This window comes from Emydura macquarii, unplaced genomic scaffold (genome assembly GCF_026122565.2).
Source record: "Emydura macquarii macquarii isolate MOO-44397 ecotype Brisbane River unplaced genomic scaffold, CSIRO-AGI_Emac_v2 contig_1119, whole genome shotgun sequence".
NCBI classification, from domain to species: domain Eukaryota; kingdom Metazoa; phylum Chordata; order Testudines; family Chelidae; genus Emydura; species Emydura macquarii.
The window spans coordinates 15,604,501-15,610,500 of record NW_027131256.1 but is presented as its reverse complement, the minus strand read 5'-3'; positions in this window follow the sequence as shown (position 1 = coordinate 15,610,500).

Below are 6,000 nucleotides of genomic sequence, written 5' to 3'. Positions count from 1 at the left end.
TGGAACGCGCCACTAGGGAGATTTGCGCCCTCCTAGCAGCTGGCTGGCTCGGATCTCGGCAGGATGGCCGCAGAGAGAGAGGGTGCTGGTGCTGGGAGCTGAGCCCCCAAGTGGGGCAGAGCTAGGAGCAGAGCAACAGCAATCTCTCTCTCTCTCTCTTCCCCTCTTTTCAAAGAACCGGTTTTAGATCAACCAACAAGGAGAAACACGGGACCGGGGGGGAAGAAAGGTCGATCTGACACCACTACTTCACATCAGATAAGCGCCTGGGTAAAAAAATCTCCAACCCTGGCGAGAGGAAGGGGGAGTCATGAGCAGAGGTAGGAGGGAATCTTTCAGTGAAATGGGTTGTCATCAGAAAATGCTGCATTTGTCACTACTGCAACTGTTTGTGCAAAGGGTAGCAGTTTCACTGAATCTGTTGTTGGGGGAGGAATGTTTCTTTGGACCAAGATGGCATTTCTAGCCACAAAGGAAATAGACAAACCTGCCACTCCCCCCATAGCCAGTAGCCCATGATTAGGGCACAGACCTGGGATGTGGGAGATAGAGTTTCCCTTCTCTGCCTCATTAAGTATCACAATCACTGGGCTATATGGAATCAGTCTCTGTTTGATTGTTTATACAAAGTGGAACAGCCTCAACCGGTGACACACCAGAACAGTCAATAGCACAGCTACGGCATTCTGGCACTTTTGCCTCATGGAGGACGCGATTTTGCTCTCAAAAACAGCAGGGGCATTCCAGTAATGTACAGCCCACTCACAACTACACGACTGGTCAATACTCAGTGGTTGGAGCACTCACTTGGGGCAAGAAAAGGGGTAGAGGCTCAGGCTCCATTGCCTGGGGTAGAGCAGGGACTTGAGCCTCAGCCAGGGTTTCCAACTGCCCTGATCCATGTCCTAACCCCTGCACAATTTTGGCTATTCGGGGGTGGGTCCCTCTCTTGGTCTCTCATTTTTCATTACAAGCTTAGAAAGGGCTCTCTTTCATCCCAGTGCCGAAAGGAAAAATACTTACAATCTCAGATTTTTGCAGGATGGGAAAACTTGTCCATCTCTACTCATGACACGGGGAAGCAAATTACATGGTCCCATGTCAAGGTGTACTTGCACTTCACCGTTTATAGCAGTTTCAAATAATAAAGCATTAATCCTTTTAAATAGCCAAGGTACAAACTGAAGTGAGCACATCGATCTAACTCATGGAAGATCATCTGCTGCAGCTTCATATTGCTGTTGGAAATAAACTTCTTAAGCAAAGGCGGGCATAGCTATGGGCTGCCACAATGTAAATGCTCACTGATATTGACATCACGTTCAGCATCACAAGTACTACATGCAAAGGCCCTTTGGTCCATCAGTCACCAAGCTTCATCCCTTTATCATCATTACCCCTCACTGCGGTAGTTATACTTCGAATATTCAACAATGAAACACATTCAACTATATGGAGAGGCCCAAAAAATCTAACAGATGGAATACATGTGCATAGATCAACTTATTAGACAGGAAACAGGCCATCTCATAAAACTCAAATGTACCATATTCAGATATCAAACACATACATTTGTACGTATATGCAGTAATAGGCCTGTTTGGACTATCATTTGTAGCTTCAGGTGAATGGAAATGAATGAGGCAAGACCACACTGTCTTACATGCAACAATTATTTAATGCAGCCAGAGCCCTCACACAGCAGTGCATCCTCTGCTGGCTACAGGCAGCCTCACACTCAACAACATTGCCTTCCACACTTACCATTTCCTGAGCCTTCCTCATACCATGCTCATCTGCTACCCAGCTGGGTGGGAGAAAAGGGAAACCTGCAATAAAAAGCACATAGCAAATATTTGATACAATTTCTATAACCTGGTGCTCAGTACAAAATGTTTTATTGTTACAACACGACTGTGCAAGGTTGAATCAACTCGCATGATGCTGATCAGAACTTTGCGGTCAGCGTAGAGTAGGATAACCTGTGTTTGGTGTGGTGCACAGTTAGCTGTCAACACTGAGCAGAACTTGTCCTTAGCTACGCTGTGCTGGCTAACTCACCTCTTCACAATTATTTGCTAACAATATACATTTTTATAATGAAAACAAGCATTCTATGGTCACAAAGGGCCTGTAGATCCATCTCCAGCCACACTGTCTTTTCATACTTCAAGAAAGCCTTTGCTTTTGTGGGCACAATAAAACACCTCCAGAATAACTCAGGTCACAGCGCAATAAATTAAGATACATGCTTGATTTAAAGTCTTAGCAATTTTCTTAGCAGCTGTTAATATGAGTCTGTGTTGGAGTAATGTTGTGTTATAGGTTGGGTAACAAAGAAATATCTGTCTTGTTAGCCATCCTGCTCCGCTTTCTTGTTTTCAAATCCAACTGTGTTCTTGCAACATCTAAGATATATTCTTCCTGGCAGTCCTCCTGGAGTTATCTTCCAGAACCTGTCCTGTGCCTGTGATAACGACAACTGTTTCCAAAACAAGAGGCTAAATGTTGTATTATTCCCCAATATCCAGGGTGTCTAAGTAGACTCCTGCTCTCCCCATAAGAACTTATCCTTTCATCAAATGGGAAGCAGCATAGCCTAGGGGAATGAGCACAGCCTGGAATTCACCAATTGCTGCATTCTAATGCCATTTCTACCATCCCACTGCTGTGGGGTCCTCAGACAAGCTACACGTCTCTGTGCCTGTAGAACTGATAAAGTGTTTACCTAGCCACCATCATGGGAGGGAGCTGAGGTTCACTTCTAAGACAATCCTGCAGTTCCTCCACTAATGCTTGTAACTTCCTAATGCTTGTAACTTTAGATATCTGTCACCATTTCTTCCTTGTAGTTTCACATGTTGCCACTGAGGCTCCTGAAAAGCCCCATGTACTCAGAATTCAGACGCCTGATCCCCTAGAATTACGTTTTTTTCATTGGTGCTGGTTATGGCATCTTGGAGGTCAGCCAGGTGCCCATATTCTGTGAAGTACTTGCACTCTGCTTCATTATCTCTGCCTTTGTAATTTTTTTGGCTCTAAGTCAGAAGATGCAGTGTCTACATTTGGCAAAAGTTATCCTGCCTCAGGTTTAACTGCTCACGCAGCAGGATCCAGATGCTTGAGCGAATATGTTGTAGGACTTCTTTTTCTGAAGGGCATTGTGCAAACAGTGACAACAAAATAGAAGTCAGATAGGTTACCTACGGAGGTGGCGGAATCTCCATCCTTAGAGGTTTTTAAAGTGCAGCTTGACAAAGAGCTGGCTGGGTTGATTTAGTTGGGGTTGGTCCTGCTTTGAGCAGGGAGTTGGACTAGATGACCTCCTGAGGTCTCTTCCAACCCTAATCTTCTATGATTCTATGATCCCACAGGATCAGAGTCCAAAATGTCTCCTGCAAAGCCAGCTTCCAGATAAGTCCAATCAGGCACCAAAAATCATGGAAAAACAAGAAAGGATAGCAAAGCAGAACCTTTACTTTTTGGGTCATAAAGTTCTGTTTTGCACAACTTAGCCCTGGTCTACACTTACCTGGAGATTCGGCGGCAGTCAACGGGAGTTACACAAACTACGCAGAGTAGCTTGCGTAACTTACGTCGACTGCTCTGCTTCCCTTCTGCGCGCTGTCTATACTGTGCTGTGCCGACAGGAACAGCGTTCCCATCGACGCAGCGTTACGCCACTTGAGGGGGTGGTTTACCAGCGTCAACTTCCTGATCGATTGAGCAGGTCTTCGCTGATCGCTCAATCGATCCAGAAAGATCGATCTGGCAGCGGTGAATTTGCTGCTGTCAGTATAGACATAGCCTTAGAAATGTGTTTTATGTAAGTTGCACTGTGATTGTTACTGTTATTTGGTCTCTTAGTAAGAAATAAAGTAGTGCACAACATGCCTCCTCCCCCTTACTGTTTGATCCCTCCTTCTGTCCTATTAGTAGCTGAGGCCTAAATAAAAATAAATCATTTTTATGTAGTATGTTTTAACGTCTGCAGATGTTTTGCTAACCATCCTGCTACTGCAATGCCCTGGGTCTGCAATGCACTGTCAATCAGCAAGGGGAACAGCTGCATGTGACAGAGATCTGACCCCACACAGTGCTGCCCCATGAGTGGTTGAATAATGTCCAGACAGTACAGCAGTAGGAATAAGCAGCACTCTGGTTCCTCTTTTGCACAGACCCAGTAACAGAACTGAAATAAAATCCATCAGTATCTGGGCATGAGGAGGGCAGAAAAGGGAGTGGTGATCAAGTCAGGAGAATATCAGCAGAGGGTCAGATGTAATCTCATCCTGCCTGGCACCATATGGGAATTCTACATTTGCATTGGCATGAAATTTAAAATCCACTGAGCCAGCTGTGAACTTTTGCAGGCCCCCTAGGCTTGCAATTATCACATTACGGCCTCTTGTATGCTTGTTCATACAGTACACCTGTTGTGTGTGTGTGTGCATATGAACACACACACTGGATTCCATCTGTATCCATAAAAAAGCCATGGCCCTGAATCAGCTTTTACTCACCCTTGTAATTCCATTCAGTGGAGTTACCCCAGCACACAGCAAAATGACTGCAAAATTAGTCCTTGCATTACTGCTGCATTAAGGTTGTGTAGTTAAGCATTCGAATACCAGGAAATGTGAAAGGTAAGATTGCAGTTGTCAATTTACTGTGCCTTCTTGTCCACAGACATTAAGATACAAAGTAAAATTTAAGGGAAAATCTACATTTCGAGCTGGGGGGTGTAATTCCCAGCTCAAGGAGAAATACCCATGCTGGCATGCTAAAAATAGAGGGTAGCTGCAGCAGTGCAAGCAGCAGGAGGAGCTGGCTGCCCTGAGTACATGCCTAGGGTCTCAGATCAGTATGCAGACATGTGGCTAGCGCCTTACGCTGCCGTGCATACACTATTTTTAGTGTGCTAGCTTGATTAGAGCTAGCACAGATATTTCTCCTCAAGTTGGAAACCACAACCCCATCTGCCAGCTAGTTGGTACATTTGAGTAGAAACTAGCGCAATTTCCACACCAAGGCAGAGTAAAGGACAACTAACATAATAGGCTAAAGAGTAAGATAGCTCCTTCATTTTATCTTACACATGCATAGTCTGGGGCACTTCTTGCAACATCCTGCCCCTACCACTTGTTCAGGCTGCAAGATTACTAACCTATGTTCACTCCTTAATGTGTAACTTACTATAGCACTTCACCTTTGTATTTGGCTCTAAGAATACATCTAAACTATGGAGACTATAGCAGCAGAGCTATGTCACTGTAGTTATGCTGGTATTATTCTGTAGAGTAGACATAGCAGAATAGACCTAGCCTACACTGATTGACGGGGGTTTTCCAATGGTGTAGGAACACCACCGCCCCAAAATGACATTCTTCCATTGACATAGCTACATCAGTCTAGGGTGTGGACTTTTAAATGTAGAACAAGCCAAAAGTCTCTAACTGGGTGATCAAGCACCGTCTGTAATACAATTTGTGAACTTCCTAGGCCTAGTCTACACTTTATAATTTAGGTCAACATAGTTACATTAATTAGGGTGTGGAAAATCCATACCCCATACCAAGATAGCTTTGTCAACATAACCCCCAGTATAAACACAGCTAGGTTTATGGAAAGAATGCTTCTGTAGACCCAGCTACCATAGATATGGGAGGTGGTGCTCCTACACCAAAAGAAAAACCCCTTCCGTCAGTAAAGGCTGAGTCTACAATACACTATGGAATTATGCCAGCATAACTACTGGGCAGGAAGTGGGGGAAGGGGAAAAGAGGAAGCTCCAGGTGGCTTCCTCTGGCTCTTGGCAGGAAACAAGGGGGAAGGGCCCAGGAGCCTCTGGGGCAGCTGGGATCCCACCAGGGAACTGCCAGAAGAGTTGGGAGACGGGGCTTTCAGCTCACACACTGCCCTTCTTAGGTCAGTGGAAGTGCTCCTGATGAGGATGCGCACCACTGATCCAAGTAGGGTAGTGTGAACATCAGCCACCGC